The sequence below is a fragment of the Argopecten irradians genome, unplaced genomic scaffold (genome assembly GCF_041381155.1).
Source record: "Argopecten irradians isolate NY unplaced genomic scaffold, Ai_NY scaffold_0624, whole genome shotgun sequence".
NCBI classification, from domain to species: domain Eukaryota; kingdom Metazoa; phylum Mollusca; class Bivalvia; order Pectinida; family Pectinidae; genus Argopecten; species Argopecten irradians.
In genome coordinates, this window is record NW_027188091.1 from 13,085 (window position 1) to 30,826 (window position 17,742).

The following is a 17,742-nucleotide window of genomic DNA, read 5'->3' on the forward strand; positions in this document are numbered from 1 at the left end:
CCAGAGCAGCTGCATTATACACTGACATATACTGAAATTCTAATATTTCAGCATTTTGATATTTTGAAGGTAAATTTCACACTGGATTTCTAAATTCATATCACTGATATTTTGGAACTAAATACCGTGTCAGGAAATATTTTCAGTAAAAAAACTACTTTGTTATAAACCGGCCAACCAATGGCCCGGACGAAATTCTATCCGGGGCTCAATCTTCTACACACGGGCTATTTAAAAGTATTTTTTTTATTACTTACTTGCTTGTTCCGTATTACGCTTTGTTTATAAAACGAGGCTTTTTCCCAAACAACCAAAAACGTTGATTTATCTATACATTTTACAATAAACATCAAATCTGTCCAAACTGGAACACATATCGGATGAAGAAGAAATATTTAGAATATTATCCACGAAAATAGTCATTTTCAATATATTATATCATGTTTAATATTCACACAAGGAATACTTCTTTTTAACAATACACGTAGTTTTAAATTATATTCATGACATGGAGATCAACAAATGATAGAAAAAAACTCAACTTAACCTGGACCGTGACAAACGCTAACATTGTCGTCTGTGGAAAAGCATTCGGTTTTTCGTGCTGTTCAGTATCTAACATTCGTATTTTGATTTTGTCAGGGATGAGCGCGAACGCAGATCCCCACACCAATAAATTACGTGCCCGATCTCTGTCGCAGGGGTCAATCTGTCCTCTGTACAATGGACAGACCTCACCCTGGGGAAACCGCCATTTTGACCACGGTTATCCCTACACCAGGTAAGTATGACATTGAAAGCAATACATTTATTTTCAAACAATTTCTAGGCGAATATTTGAAATTACTAACTGAAAACACTATTACAATCTATCTAGTTTGGTATATCTTGATATTAGAGTATTACGTTTAGATGTCTAACGAAAGAAGAACATTTTTCGTATATTGAATGTTTTAAGTAGTAATTCAAAAGCGATCAAAACAAAATCTGTAGGTGGATGTTGTATCTATTCGTGTCATATATGAAAAAATGACTGAGATTCAGAATCAGCAAGTGACACACGTTAACATTGTCGTATATTAAAAATCATTTCGTTGTTTGCTCTCTTATAATTATTATCTAACATTCGCATTTGTTTTGTCAGGGATGAGTGCGAACGCAGATACCCAACCCACACCAAAATGGTCTCAATGGGGAATTCGTTACTATAAAAAAAATTCTCGAATTATACTCACTTCACTTGCTCTCTTTAGTATTTAGCATTTGTATTTGATTTTGTCAGGGATGAGTGCGAACACAGATCCCCACACTAATAAATTACGTGCCCGATTCCTTTATCGCAGGGGTTAGCCTGTCCACTGTATAATGGACAAAGCTCATCCTGGGAAAACCGCAAGTTTGACCACGGTTATCCCTGCACAAGAATATGACTGTAACAGAAATGTATTTTCTTTTAAATAATTTCTAGGCGAATATTTTAAATGACTTATTCAAAACACTATTCAAATCTATTGAATTGGGTATATCTTGGTATCAGAGTATTACATTTAGATGTCTGACGAGTAAAGAATAACCCTTTTCGTATATTGAATCATTTAAGTGGTATTCAATCGAAAATTTAAAAGCGTCAAAAACAAAATCTGTAGGTTTTAATACTGGTAGAGATATGAAAAGACGCACCCTATACATCAACTGACGTTTATTGTACGTTTTCCGATAGAATTATGTAGCGGTATGTTTAAAGCTAATGTTGTCAAATTCCAATCCGTTAATCATGTCGGTATTACTTGTGTCCAAACTTGAAATTTCGATTAATTGAAATAAACTGCATTATTGATTATTAGGACAATAAAACAAACATATTTAACACACTTTCATCAACTATTCAAATGAAGGGAGATAAATCGAGCTCATGAACCATTGTAATCCTGTCTGGCAAGTACATTCCTAACTGAAACAAAACAAGATTCATTTCCAAAATATAGGTGTTGATTGACTGTTGTTTTTATTTATAAGGAACTGAATAATTTATACATATACATTTGTACAATACCTACTAAAACACCTTACAATATTTTGATGAACCGATTTCATTACGCCGTAATCGTTGTATATACGTCAAATTATGTATGTTGTACGTTCACAATACAGTTAACACTGAATAAATACTTACATTTTCCTTAATTCATCACCTTTTATTTGTAAATAAAAACTGTATAGACATTTTAATCGATAAATGGTGTTTCATGGAATATTCGGAATGACAATAAACGCTATGTTATCAAGTGTTTAGCTTTACGACATACGTATCATGTTATTATCTTCCGAGAAGACACTTTTCCATCAATTCTTGGCGTGATTTAAAAGTAAAATTACTGTTGGAACAGTCATATTTACCTGTGCTGGGATAACCGTGGTCAACTGGGCGGTGTCCTTTGGGTGAGGTCTGACCATTGCACTACGGTCAGACTGGCCCCTGCGGTCCCTAATGGAGATGCGGGCACATAATTTGTTAGTGTAGGGATCTACGTTAGCGCTCATCCCTGACAAAATCAAATTTCAAATATTAGTCTATCTTAGCCTTAATAGAAACCAAGCTAATGTTTCCATTGACCACAGTGTTAACGTTTTAGAACGTACTATAAGAACTTGTTAAATCAATTCAATAATCGTGTGATCTATAACTAACAAAATTAATGGAAGTCCTTCAGCTCAAACTCCCACCAGAGCAGCCATTTTGAAATATGGTGCATTATACACTGACATATACTGAAATTCTAATATTTCAGCATTTCATATCAAAATTGATATTTTGAAGGTAAATTTCACACTGGATTTCTAAATTCATATCACTGATATTTTGGAACTAAATACCGTGTCAGGAAATATTTTCAGTAAAAAAACTACTTTGAAATTAATTATAAACCGGCCAACCAATGGCCCGGACGAAATTCTATCCGGGGCTCAATCTTCTACACACGGGCTATTTCGAAAGTATTTTTTTATTACTTACTTGCTTGTTCCGTATTACGCTTTGTTTATAAAACGGGCTTTTGCCCACACAACCAAAAACATGGATTTATCTATACATTTTACAATAAACATCAAATCTGTCCAAACTGGAACACATATCGGATGAAAGAAGAATATTTAGAATATTATCCACGAAAATAGTCATTTTCAATATATTATATCATGTTTAATATTCACACAAGGAATACTTCTTTTTAACAATACACGTAGTTTTAATTATATTCATGACATGGAGATCACCAAATGATAGAAAAAAACTCAACTTAACCTGGACCGTGACAAACGCTAACATTGTCGTCTGTGGAAAAGCATTCGGTTTTTCGTGCTGTTCAGTATCTAACATTCGTATTTGATTTTGTCAGGGATGAGCGCGAACGCAGATCCCCACACCAATAAATTACGTGCCCGATCTCTGTCGCAGGGGCCAATCTGTCCGCTGTGCAATGGACAGACCTCACCCTGGGGAAACCGCCATTTTGACCACGGTTATCCCTACACCAGGTAAGTTTGACATTGAAAGCAATCCATTTAGTTTTAAACAGTTTTTAGACGAATATTTGAAATGACTAACTGAAAACACTATACAAATCTATCTTATTTGGTGTAACTTAATATCAGAGTATTATGATTAGATGTCTAACGAGTGAAGAATAAGCCTTTTCGTATATTGATTTCTTTAAGTGGTATTCATTCGAAAATTCAAAAGCGATAAAAACTAAATCTGAATGTATTAATATTGGAATAGATATGAAAAGACGCACTCTATACATCAACTGACGGTTTATTATACGTTTTTCCGATAGAATTATGTAGCGGTGTGTTTAAAGCTTATGTTGTCAATTTACAATCCGGTAAAGCAGTATGTGTTTCTTGTGTCCAAACTTGAAATTTCGCTTAACTGAAATAACTGCATTGTTGTTTATTAGGTTAATAAAACAAACATATTTTACAACACTTGCATCAACTATTCAAATGAAGGGAGATAAGTCGAGCTCATGTACCATTGTAATCCTGTCTGACACGCACATTCCTAATTGACACAAAACAAGATTCATTTCCAAAATATAGGTGTTGATTGACTGTTGTTTTTTATGTATAAGGGACTGAATAACGTATTCATATACAATAGTAACAAAACACCTTACAATATGTGATGAACCGATTTCATTACGCCGTAATCGTTGTATATACGTTCAAATTATGTATTTTGTACGTTCACATTTATGTTCACAACTGAATAAATACTTTACATTTTCCTTAATTCATCAACTTTTATTTGTTATAAAAACTGTATAGACATTTTAATCGATAACTGGTGTTTTATGGAATATTTGGCATTGACAATAAACGCTATGTTATGAAGTGTTTAGCTTTATGACATACGTATCATGTCATTATCTTCCGAGAAGACACTTTTCTATCAATTCTCGGCGATAATTTAAAAGCAAAATTACTGTTGGAACAGTCATACTTACCTGTGCTGGGATAACCGTGGTCAACTGGGCGGTGTTCCCTAGGGTGAGGTCTGACCATTGCACTACGGTCACAGACTGGCCCCCTGCGGGTCCCTAATGGAGATGCGGGCACGTAATTTGTAAGTGTAGGGATCTGCGTTAGCGCTCATCCCTGACAAAATCAAATTTCAAATATCTTAGTCTATCTTAGCCTTAATAGAAACCAAGCTAATGTTTCCATTGACCACAGTGTTAACGTTTTAGAACGTACTATAAGAACTGTTAAATCAATTCAAATAATCGTGTGATCTATAACTAACAAAATTAATGAAAGTCCTTCAGCTCAAACTCCCACCAGAGCAGCCAATTTTGAAATATGGTGCATTATACACTGACATATACTGAAATTCTAATATTTTCAGCATTTTATTTCAAAATTGATATTTTGAAGGTAAATTTCACACTGGATTTCTAAATTCATATCACTGATATTTTGGAACTAAATACCGTGTCAGGAAATATTTTTCAGTAAAAAACTACTTTGAAATTCATTATAAACCGGCCAAACCAATGGCCCGGACGAAAATCTATACCGGGGCTCAATCTTCTTACACGGGCTATTTCGAAAGTATTTTTTTATTACTTACTTGCTTGTTCCGTATTACGCTTTGTTTATAAAACGGGCTTTTGCCCAAACAACCAAAAACGTGGATTTTATCTATACATTTTACAATAAACATCAAAATCTGTCCAAACTGGAACACATATCGGATGAAGAGAATATTTAGAATATTATCCACGAAAATATTCATTTTCATATATTATATCATGTTTTAATATTCACACAAGGAATACTTCTTTTTAACAATACACGTAGTTTTAATTATATTCATGACATGGAGAAAACCTAATGATAGAAAAAAAAACTCAACTTAACCTGGACCGTGACAAACGCTAACATTGTCGTCTGTGGAAAAGCATTCGGTTTTTCGTGCTGTTCAGTATCTAACATTCGTATTTGATTTTGTCAGGGATGAGCGCGAACGCAGATCCCCACACCAATAAATTACGTGCCCGATCTCTGTCGCAGGGGCCAATCTGTCCGCTGTGCAATGGACAGACCTCACCCCTGGGGGAAACCGCCATTTTGACCACGGTTATCCCTACACCAGGGTAAGTATGACATTGAAAGCAATCCATTTAGTTTTAAAACAGTTTTTAGACGAATATTGAAATGACTAACTGAAAACACTATACAAATATATCTTATTTGGTGTAACTTAATATCAGAGTATTATGTTTAGATGTCTAACGAGTGAAGAATAAGCCTTTTCGTATATTGATTTTCTTTTAAGTGGTATTCATTCGAAAATTCAAAAGCGATAAAAACTAAATCTGAATGTATTAATATTGGAATAGATATGAAAAGACGCACCATATACATCAACTTGGCGTTTATTGTACGTTTTCCGATAGAATTATGTATCGGTGTGTTTTAAAGCTTATTTTGTGCTCAATTTACAATCCGGCTAAGCAGGTTATGTGTTTTTTCTTGTGGTCCAAACTTGAAATTTCGTTTGACTGGAATAAACTGCATTGTTGTTTATTAGGATAATAAAACAACATATTTTACACACTTGCATCAACTATTCAAATGATAAGGGAGAAAAGTCGAGTCTCATGTACCATTGTAATCCTGTCTGACCACGCAACATTCCTAATTGACACAAAACAAGATTCATTTCCAAAATATAGGTATTGATTGACTGTTGTTTTTCATGTATACAGATCCTGGACTGAATCGTCGTATTCATATACAATAGTTAACAAAACACACCTTACAATATGTGATGACCCGATTTCATTACGCCGTAATCGTTGTATAACGTCAAATTAATGTATTTTGTACGCTTCACATTTATGTTCACACTGAATAAATACTTACATTTTCCTTAATTCATCAACTTTTATTTGTTATTAAAAAACTGTATAGACATTTTAATCGATAACTGGTTGTTTTATGGAATATTTGGCATTGACAATAAACGCTATGTTATCAAGTGTTTAGCTTTATGACATACGTATCATGTCATTAATCTTCAGAGAAGACACTTTTCTATCAATTCTCGGCGATAATTTAAAAGCAAAATTACTGTTGGAACAGTCATACTTACCTGTGCTGGGATAACCGTGGTCAACTGGGCGGTGTCCCTAGGGTGAGGTCTGACCATTGCACTACGGTCAGGACTGGCCCCTGCGGTCCCTAATGGAGATGCGGGCACGTAATTTGTTAGTGTAGGGATCTGCGTTAGCGCTCATCCCTGACAAAATCAAAATTTCAAATATTAGTCTATCTTAGCCTTAATAGAAACCAATGCTAATGTTTCCATTGACCACAGTGTTTAACGTTTTAGAACGTACTATAAGAACTGTTAAATCAATTCAATAATCGGTGTGATATAAACTACTAACAAAATTAATGGAAGCCCTTCAGCTCAAACTCCCACCAGAGCAGCCATTTTGAAATATGGTGCACTATACACTGACATATACTGAAATTCTAATATTTTTCAGCATTTTATATCAAAATTGATATTTTGAAGGTAAATTTCACACTGGATTTCTAAATTCATATCACTGATATTTTGGAACTAAATACCGTGTCAGGAAAATATTTTCAGTAAAAAACTACTTTGAAAATTCATTATAAACCGGCCAACCAATGGCCCGGACGAAATTCTATCCGGGGCTCAATCTTCTATACACGGGCTATTTCGAAAGTATTTTTTTATTACTTACTTGCTTGTTCCGTATTACGCTTTGTTTATAAAACGGGCTTTTGCCCAAAAACAAACAACCAAAAAACGTGGATTTATCTATACATTTTCAAAAACATCAAATCTGTCCAAACTGGAACACATATCGGATGAAAGAAGAATATTTAGAATATTATCCACGAAAATAGTCATTTTCAATATATTATATCATGTTTAATATTCACACAAGGAATACTTCTTTTTTAACAATACACGTAGTTTTTAATTATAATATTTCAATGACATGGAGGATCACCTAATGATAGAAAAAAACTCAACTTAACCTGGACCGTGACAAACGCTAACATTGTCGTCTGTGGAAAAGCATTCGGTTTTTCGTGCTGTTCAGTATCTTACATTCGTATTTGATTTTGTCAGGGATGAGCGCGAACGCAGATTCCCCACACCAATAAATTACGTGCCCCCGATCTCTGTCGCAGGGGCCAATCTGTCCGCTGTGCAAATGGACAGACCTCACCCTGGGGAAACCGGGCCCCCCCGCCCATTTTGACCACGGTTATCCCCTACACCAGGTAAGTATGACATTGAAAGCAATCCATTTAGTTTTTTAAACAGGTTTTTAGACGAATATTTGAAATGACTAACTAAAAACACTATACAAAATATATCGTTATTTGGGTGTAACTTAATATTCAGAGTATTATGTTTAGATGTCTAACGAGTGAAAAGAATCAAGCACTTTTACGCTATATTGATTTCTTTAAGTCGGTAATTCATTCGAAAATTCATAAAGCGATAAAAAACTAAATCTGGAATGTATTATTATTGGAATAGATATGAAAAAGACGCACCCATATACATCAACTGACGTTTATTGTACGTTTACCGAATAGAATTATGTAGCGGTATTGTTTAAAGCTTATTTTGTCAATTTACAATCTCGGTAAGCAGGTATGTATTTCTTGTGTCCAATACTTGAAATTTCGTTTTAACCCTGCGAATAACTCCATTGTTTTGTTTATTAGGACTATACTAAAACAAACAATATTTTACACAGCACTTGCATCAAACTATTCAAATGAAGGGAGAATAAGGTCCGAGCTCATCGTCACCAATTGTAATCCTGTTGCCCTTGACACGCACATTCCCCTAATTGACACAAAACAAGTATTCCATGTTCCAAAGATATTAGGTCATTGATTGACTGTTGTTTTTATGTATACCATGGGGACTGGAATAACGTATTCATTATACAATAAGTAAACAAAACATTGACTCTACAAATATGTGATGAAACATATTTCATAAACGCTCCGTTCGTAATCCGGTTGTATATAACGTCAAATTATGTATTTTGTACGTTCACATTTATGTTCCACACTGAATAAATAACTTACATTTTCCTTAATTCATTCAACTTTATTTGTTAAATAAAAACCTGTATAGACATTTTATTCGATAAACTGGTGTTTTTATGGAATATTTCGGCATGACATATAAACGGCTATTTTATCAAGTGTCTTAGCTTTTATGACATACGCTATCAATGTCACTTATCTTCCGAGAAGTACACTTTTTCTATCCAATTCTCGGCGATAATTTAAAAGCAAAATTACTGTTGGAACAGTCATTCTTACCTGTGCTGGGATAAACCGTGGTTAAACTGGGCGGTGTCCCCTAGTGGTGAGGTCTGACCATTGCACTTCCGCGTCAGACTGGCCCCTGCGGTCCCTAATGGAGATGCGGGCACGTGAATTTGTAAGTGTAGGGATCTGCGCTTAGCGCTCATCACCTGACAAAATCAAATTTCAAATATTAGTCTATCTTAACCTCTTAATAAGAAACCAAGCTAATGATTCCATTGAACCACAGTGTTAACGTTTTAGAACGTACTATAAGAACTGTTAAATCAATTCAATAATCGTGTGATCTATAACTAACAAAATTAATGAAGTCCTTCAGCTCAAACTCCCACCAGAGCACGCCATTTTGAAATATGGTGCACTATACACTGACATCTACTGAAATTCTAATATTTTCAGCATTTTTATTTCAAAAGTGATACTTTTGAAGGTAAATTTCACACTGGATTTCTAAATTCATATCACTGATATTTTGGAACTAAATACCGTGTCAGGAAATATTTTTTCAGTAAAAAAAACTACTTTGAAATTCATAATAAACCGGCCAACCAATGGCCCGGACGAAATTCTATCCTGGGGGCTCAATCTTCTACACACGGGCTATTTCGAAGAATTTTTTATTATTTACTTGCTTTGTTCCGTATTACGCTTTTGTTTTATAAAACGGGCTTTTGCCCAAACAACCAAAATAAAAATAAAACATGGATTTATCTATACATTTTACAATAAACATCAAATCTGTCCAAACTGAACACATATCGGATGAAAGAAGAATATTTTAGAATATTATCCACGAAAATAGTCATTTTCAATATATTATATCATGTTTAATATTCACACAAGGAATACTTCTTTTTAACAATACACGTAGTTTTAATTATATTCATGACATGGAGAAAACCTAATGATAGAAAAAAACTCAACTTAACCTGGACCGTGACAAACGCTAACATTGTCGTCTGTGGAAAAGCATTCGGTTTTTCGTGCTGTTCAGTATCTAACATTCGTATTTGATTTTGTCAGGGATGAGCGCGAAACGCAGATCCCCACACCAATAAATTACGTGCCCGATCTCTGTCGCAGGGGCCAATCTGTCCGCTGTGCAATGGACAGACCTCACCCTGGGGAAACCGCCATTTTTGACCACGGTTATCCCTACACCAGGTAAGTATGACATTGAAAGCAATCCATTTAGTTTTAAACAGTTTTTAGACGAATATTTGAAATGACTAACTGAAAAAACACTATACAAATATATCTTATTTGGTGTAACTTAATATCAGAGTATTATGTTTAGATGTCTAACGAGTGAAGAATAAGCCTTTTCGTATATTGATTTCTTTAAGTGGATTCATTCGAAAATTCAAAAGCGATAAAAAACTAAATCTGAATGTATTAATATTGGAATAGATATGAGAAGACGCACCCTATACATCAACTGACGTTTATTGTACGTTTTCCGATAGAATTATGTAGCGGTATGTTTAAAGCTTATGTTGTCAATTTACAATCCGTGTAAGCAGGTATGTATTTCTTGTGTCCAAACTTGAAATTTCGTTTAACTGGAATAACTCCATTGTTGTTTATTAGGATAATAAAACAAACATATTTTACACACTTGCATCAACTATTCAAATGAAGGGAGATAAGTCGAGCTCATGTACCATTGTAATCCTGTCTGACACGCACATTCCTAATTGACACAAAACAAGATTCATTTCCAAAATATAGGTATTGATTGACTGTTGTTTTTATGTATAAGGGACTGAATAACGTATACATATACAATAGTAACAAAAACACCTTACAATATGTGATGAACATATTTCATTACGCCGTAATCGTTGTATATACGTCAAATTATGTATTTTGTACGTTCACATTTATGTTCACACTGAATAAATACTTACATTTTCCTTAATTCATCAACTTTTATTTGTTAAAAAAACCTGTATAGACATTTTAATCGATAACTGGTGTTTTATGGAATATTCGGAATGACAATAAACGCTATGTTATCAAGTGTTTAGCTTTATGACATACGTATCATGTCATTATCTTCCCGAGAAGACACTTTTCTATCAATTCTCGGCGATAATTTAAAAGCAAAATTACTGTTGGAACAGTCATACTTACCTGTGCTGGGATAACCGTGGTCAACTGGGCGGTGTCCCTAGGGTGAGGTCTGACCATTGCACTACGGTCAGACTGGCCCCTGCGGTCCCTAATGGAGATGCGGGCACGTAATTTGTTAGTGTAGGGATCTGCGTTAGCGCTCATCCCTGACAAAATCAAATTTCAAATATTAGTCTATCTTATAACCTTAATAGAAACCAAGCTAATGTTTCCATTGACCACAGTGTTAACGTTTTAGAACGTACTATAAGAACTGTTAAATCAATTCAATAATCGTGTGATCTATAACTAACAAAATTAATGAAAGTCCTTCAGCTCAAACTCCCACCAGAGCAGCCATTTTGAAATATGGTGCACTATACACTGACATATACTGAAATTCTAATATTTCAGCATTTTATATCAAAATTGATATTTTGAAGGTAAATTTCACACTGGATTTCTAAATTCATATCACTGATATTTTGGAACTAAATACCGTGTCAGGAAATATTTTCAGTAAAAAAACTACTTTGAAATTCATAATAAACCGGCCAACCAATGGCCCGGACGAAATTCTATCCGGGGCTCAATCTTCTACACACGGGCTATTTCGAAAGTATTTTTTTATTATTTACTTGCTTGTTCCGTAATTACGCTTTGTTTATAAAACGGGCTTTTGCCCAAACAACCAAAAACATGATTTATCTATACATTTTACAATAAACATCAAATCTGTCCAAACTGGAACACATATCGGATGAAAGAAGAATATTTAGAATATTATCCACGAAAATAGTCATTTTCAATATATTATATCATGTTTAATATTCACACAAGGAATACTTCTTTTTAACAATACACGTAGTTTTAATTATATTCATGACATGGAGAAAACTAATGATAGAAAAAAAACTCAACTTAACCTGGACCGTGACAAACGCTAACATTGTCGTCTGTGGAAAAGCATTCGGTTTTTTCGTGCTGTTCAGTATCTAACATTCGTATTTGATTTTTGTCAGGGATGAGCGCGAACGCAGATCCCCCACACCAATAAATTACGTGCCCGATCTCTGTCGCAGGGGCCAATCTGTCCGCTGTGCAATGGACAGACCTCACCCTGGGGAAACCGCCAATTTTGACCACGGTTATCCCTACACCAGGTAAGTATGACATTGAAAGCAATCCATTTAGTTTTAAACAGTTTTTAGACGAATATTTGAAATGACTAAATAAAAACACTATACAAATATATCTTATTTGGTGTAACTTTAATATCATAGTATTATGTTTAGATGTCTAACGAGTGAAGAATAAGCCTTTTCGTATATTGATTTCTTTAAGTGGTATTCATTCGAAAAATTCAAAAGCGATAAAAAAACTAAATCTGAATGTATTAATATTGGAATAGATATGAAAAGACGCACCCTATACATCAACTGACGTTTATTGTACGTTTTCCGATAGAATTATGTGTAGCGGTATGTTTAAAGCTTATGTTGTCAATTACAATCCGGTAAGCAGGTATGTATTTCTTGTGTCCAAACTTGAAATTTCGTTTAACTGGAATAACTCCATTGTTGTTTATTAGGATAATAAAACAAACATATTTTACACACTTGCATCAACTATTCAAATGAAGGGAGATAAGTCGAGCTCATGTACCATTGTAATCCTGTCTGACACGCACAGTCCTAATTGACACAAAAACAAGATTCATGTTTCCCATAAATATAGGTGTTGATTGACTGTTGTTTTTATGTATAAGGGAGGCTGAATAACGTATCTCATATATACAATAGTAACAAAACACCTTACAATATGTGATGAAAATCGATTTCATTATCGCCCGTAATCGTTGCTATATACTCAAATTATGTATTTTGTACGTTCACATTTTTGTTTCACACTGAAATAATTACTTACATTTTCCTTAATTCATCAACTTTTATTTGTTATAAAAACTGGGTATAGACATTTTAATCGATTACTGGTGTTTTATGCGAATAATTGGCATTGACAATAAAACGCTATGTTATCAAGTGTTTAGCTTTATGACATACGTATCATGTCATTATCTTCCGAGAAGACACTTTTCTATCAATTCTCGGCAGATAATTTTAATAAGCCAAAATTACTGTTGGAACAGTCATTAACTTACCTATGTGACTGGGATAGACCGTGGTCAACTGGGCGGTTGTCCCTAGTGGTGAGGTCATGACCTCATGGCAACTAAGTTCTGACCTGGCGCCCTGGCGGTCTCCTAAGGGAGATGCGGGCACCGCAATTTTGTAAGTGTAGGGATATGCCGTAGCCGCTCATCCCTGACAAACATCAAATTTTCAAATATTTAGTCTATCTTAGACCTTAAGATAGAAGATCCAGCTAATGTTTCCATTGACCACAGTAGTTTAACGTTTTAGAAAACGTAACATTAAGAACTGTTAAAAAATCTAGTTCAATAAATCGTGTGAATCTATAACTAAACAAAAGTTAATGAAAAGTCCTTCAGCTTCAAACCTCCCACACAGAGCATACCATTTTTGAAATATGGAGGCATTAAACACTGACATTATACTGACATGTCTAATACTTTCAGCATTTTATTTCAAACATTGATATTTTGAAGGTAAAATTTCACACTGGATTTCTAAATTCATATCACTGATATTTTGGAACTAAATACCGTGTCAGGAAATATTTTCAGTAAAAAACTACTTTGAAATTCATTATAAACCGGCCAAACCAATGGCCCCGGACGAAATTCTATCCGGGGCTCCAATCTTCTATACACGGGCTATTTCGAAAAGTATTTTTTTTATTACTTACTTGCTTGTTCCGTATTACGCTTTGTTTTATAAAACGGGCTTTTGCCCAAACACAACCAAAAACGTGGATTTATCTATACATTTTCAAAACATCAAATCTGTCCATACTGGAACAAACATATCGGGATGAAAGAAGAATATTTAGATTATTATCCACGAAAATAGTCTTTTTCAATATATTATATCATGTTTAATATTCACACAAGGAATACTTCTTTTTAAACAATACACGTTAGTTTTAATTATATTCATGACATGGAGATCACCTAAATGATAGAAAAAAACTCAACTTAAACCTGGACCGTGACAAACGCTAACATTGTCGTCTGTGGAAAAAGCAATCGGTTTTTCGTGCTGTTCAGTATCTTACTTTCGTATTTGATTTTGTCAGGGATGAGCGCGAACGCAGATCCCCACACCAATAAATTACGTGCCCGATCTCTGTCGCAGGGGCCAATCTGTCCGCTGTGCAATGGACAGACCTCACCCCTGGGGAAACCGCCATTTTGACCCACGGTATATACCCTACACCAGGTAAGTATGACATTGAAAGCAATCCATTTAGTTTTTTAAACAGTTTTTAGACGAATAGTTTTGAAAATGACTAACTAAAAACACTATACAAATATATCTTATTTGGTGTAACTTAATATCAGAGTATTATGTTTAGATGTCTAACGAGTGAAGAATAACACTTTTCGTATATTGATTTCTTTAAGTGTATTCATTCGAAAATTCAAAAGCGATAAAAACTAAATCTGAATGTATTAATTGGAATAGATATGAGAAGACGCACCCTATACATCAACTGACGTTTATTGTACGTTTTCCGATAGAATTATGTAGCGGTATGTGTTATGTATGACACTAAATACATGTAGTTATGAGATAAGGGAGATAACTCCTATAGCTTTTTTTTATCAATACATCCTTGAAGGTCATATCATTGATTTTTATAGAACTTTCTAGAATTTAAATCATGTATAAACAAATATGTTTGTAAACATGTTGATTTTAAGTAGAGATCTAGAATGATCTATTTCCAGAAAGTTATGTGTGTTTATTTGTTTACTGTTTTTAGTTAGATATTTCTAGAATGTAGAAGGTTCTCCAATATTCTTGAATTACGGTTTAGCTATATATACTCCAGCTGTCCAAGGCTAATCAGAACTGTAATGAGACCTGTAATAAGACATATCAAGAATTGTACAGCGCCATATAAGATTCTATTGGGAGAGCTATTGTGACTTTATCTGTGGATTATTACAACACTTTGTGTGGATTTTTTCATATTGCCTGGAACTTTACAAATCATCGGTGGACATTCAATTTCCTTGTGGATTTGTGATTATTGTTAATTTGAAACCTGGAAGGATCAAGGATTATACCAGGACATTCGCATACAGATAAGTAACACTTTAAATCATCGTACTAGTCTTGTACCACCACCAATTACTTTAGATATTGTAAACCATCTCTGTATATAATATTGTATATATAATTAAATTGTGTTTTGAATTTAGCTGCTGGTTTCTCCTTTCTGTTATTCGTTAATGTAACAGAATTGGGGGCTCGTCCGGGATCGATATTCAATTTGTGAAATCTAACTTTGAAAAATTAATTAAGAAATTTTCAAAATTTGTGTACAAACTTTGAGTTTACATTTGAAACCAACAGCTAGATAAATATGACTACTATGCAGGTAGAACAGTTTGTTAAAGCGCCATCCTGGAAGTTCTTTTGCAAGTTAGTAAGAAGGATTTACTGTTATTGGGGTAAACATTTAGGCCTTACTATCAAAACTAATTTGAGGAAAGCTGAAATTAGGAATGTAATTATAAGATATTTTGTTGACAATGACAAATTTGACTCTAGTGCATTAGATAGTATAGAGGAAACAGTCAGCTCAGAAATTCAAATTAGACAAATGGAACTTGAACATGAAATGAAACTAAGACAAATGGAAATAGAAAAAGAGTTAAGAGAAAAAGAAATTGAAAGAGAATTAAAAGAAAAAGAGATTGAGAGAGATCAGATGTTAGAGCTAGAGAAGCAGAAAATTCAAGCTGAAACAGAACTTAGAATGAAAGAATTAGAGCTAGCTTCTCAAGACAGTTCAAGTAATCTAACTTTTAGGGGTTTACAAGGAAACAGAGGTTTTGATGTCAGTAGAAACATTAGGTTAGTTCCTCCTTTTCAAGAGAAAGAAGTTGACAAGTATTTTCTGCATTTTGAGAAAATAGCTGATAGTATGAAATGGCCTGAAGATAAGCTTACAATGCTTCTTCAAAGTGTCTTGATTGGTAAAGCTAGAGACATTTATTCTTCTTTATCTGTAGATGAGATTTCAAATTACCAAGTAGTCAAGAAAGCTATTTTGAAAGCTTATGAGTTAGTTCCTGAGGCTTACCGCCAGAAAATTTCGAAACTCGAGAAAGAGAGATGAACAAACTCATGTAGAATTTGCCAGAGAAAAAGAACAATTATTTAATAGGTGGTGTGATTCTAAAGAAATTGATGAGGATTTCGGTAAATTGAGGCAATTATTGTTGATAGAGGAGTTTAAACGTTGTGTCCACACAAACATAAAAACTCATTTAGATGAGAGAAAAGTTGAAACACTTAGTGAAGCAGCTACAATGGCTGATGATTACGCTCTCACCCACAAAGGCTCATTTGTTAAAAACAGTTCTCAAGACAAAAACAGTACCACAGGTACTAGTAAATTTGGTCAGCCTAGGAACCCAACCTTTAGTGGCCCTTCTAACGACAAACCTAAATTAGGTGATAAGACTAAGTCTGATTCTAAAACAGATCATAGGGCAGGTGTGGGGTCTCCTTCTGGTCCTGTTTGTAATTACTGCAAGAAAGTAGGGCATACTATGTCTGAATGTTATTCTCTCCAGCGTAAGGAGCAAAGGCGTAAACAGTCAGTTCCTTCTGTGTTAGCTATGTCAAAGCCTAGTCAGAAACTTAGTGATATTGTGGAAGATTCGAAAGTGTCTGTTGAGATTAAGAGCTCAGAGTCTGATAGTGTCTTGGAGAAGTACTCTCCCTTCATTTCTGAAGGTTTTGTTTCACTTACTAGTGATATTACCAACTTGAAACCTGTGAAGATTTTGCGAGATACTGGGGCTTCTCATTCTTTGATATTAGATGGCGTAGTGCCTTTGTCTGAGGAGACCTCATGTGGTAGTAGTAGTGTTTTGCTTCAAGGTGTAGAGTTAGGTTTTGTTAATGTGCCTCTCCATTCTGTGTTTATTTAAAGTCAGACTTGGTTACTGGGCCTGTCACCATTGGTGTTAGACCGGAACTTCCCATAGAGGGCGTGTCGCTCATTTTAGGCAATGACTTGGCTGAGAGAAAGTTAGGGTAGATCCCTTAGTGTCCAGTATTCCAGATAAAACAGATGATGCTGAGTCTATTCAACAGGAATTTCCTGGTATTTTCCCTTCTTGTGCTGTAACTCGTTCAATGAGTAAGAAGGTTTCTGATGTTGCAGTAGTTGAGGATCATTATAGTCCAGGGTTAGGTGACACTTTCTTGGCTCATGATATAGAGGATGTCGGGAGCAAGTGTGATCTTTTGAGCAATCCTGTAGACTTTGATAGTGATAGAGTTGTTCCTAACAAGGGTACTTCTTTGTCTGACATGATGAGCAAATCATCTTTGTCTAGAGAGGAGCTTATAGTAGAACAGGAAAAGATCCTGAAATCTCCTTACTGTGTGGTCGGGCTTTGAGTGAGGAAGAGGCGGAGAAAGTCCCGGTTTGTTACTTCCGTAGGTCAGGTGTGTTGATGCGCAAGTGGCGCCCCCCCTGATGTGTCTCCGAGGAAGACTGGAAGGTTGTCAATCAAATAGTTGTCCCACCGAGGTATAGGCAAGATATTCT

At 34.7% G+C, this 17,742-nt stretch overlaps 5 non-coding genes and 7 pseudogenes across 5 annotated transcripts; 4 read left to right on the forward strand and 8 right to left on the reverse strand.

Annotated features, from left to right (window-relative positions):
* Positions 1-639: 639 nt before the first annotated feature.
* LOC138313258 (U1 spliceosomal RNA) lies at positions 640-789 on the reverse strand (annotated as a pseudogene).
* Positions 790-1,279: 490 nt separating this feature from the next.
* LOC138313266 (U1 spliceosomal RNA) lies at positions 1,280-1,428 on the reverse strand (annotated as a pseudogene).
* Positions 1,429-2,389: 961 nt separating this feature from the next.
* On the forward strand, positions 2,390-2,546 carry LOC138313260 (U1 spliceosomal RNA). Its single transcript, XR_011207152.1, has one exon. It is a non-coding gene; the product is annotated as a U1 spliceosomal RNA (small nuclear RNA).
* An 846-nt stretch (positions 2,547-3,392) lies between these two features.
* Positions 3,393-3,542, reverse strand: LOC138313267 (U1 spliceosomal RNA; annotated as a pseudogene).
* Positions 3,543-4,500: 958 nt separating this feature from the next.
* Positions 4,501-4,662, forward strand: LOC138313264 (U1 spliceosomal RNA). Its single transcript, XR_011207153.1, has one exon. It is a non-coding gene; the product is annotated as a U1 spliceosomal RNA (small nuclear RNA).
* An 853-nt stretch (positions 4,663-5,515) lies between these two features.
* On the reverse strand, positions 5,516-5,668 carry LOC138313261 (U1 spliceosomal RNA; annotated as a pseudogene).
* A 985-nt stretch (positions 5,669-6,653) lies between these two features.
* LOC138313259 (U1 spliceosomal RNA) lies at positions 6,654-6,811 on the forward strand. Its single transcript, XR_011207151.1, has one exon. It is a non-coding gene; the product is annotated as a U1 spliceosomal RNA (small nuclear RNA).
* An 867-nt stretch (positions 6,812-7,678) lies between these two features.
* LOC138313265 (U1 spliceosomal RNA) lies at positions 7,679-7,844 on the reverse strand. Its single transcript, XR_011207154.1, has one exon. It is a non-coding gene; the product is annotated as a U1 spliceosomal RNA (small nuclear RNA).
* Positions 7,845-9,927: 2,083 nt separating this feature from the next.
* Positions 9,928-10,079, reverse strand: LOC138313270 (U1 spliceosomal RNA; annotated as a pseudogene).
* A 956-nt stretch (positions 10,080-11,035) lies between these two features.
* Positions 11,036-11,192, forward strand: LOC138313268 (U1 spliceosomal RNA). Its single transcript, XR_011207155.1, has one exon. It is a non-coding gene; the product is annotated as a U1 spliceosomal RNA (small nuclear RNA).
* An 849-nt stretch (positions 11,193-12,041) lies between these two features.
* Positions 12,042-12,193, reverse strand: LOC138313269 (U1 spliceosomal RNA; annotated as a pseudogene).
* A 2,045-nt stretch (positions 12,194-14,238) lies between these two features.
* LOC138313263 (U1 spliceosomal RNA) lies at positions 14,239-14,392 on the reverse strand (annotated as a pseudogene).
* Positions 14,393-17,742: the final 3,350 nt, after the last annotated feature.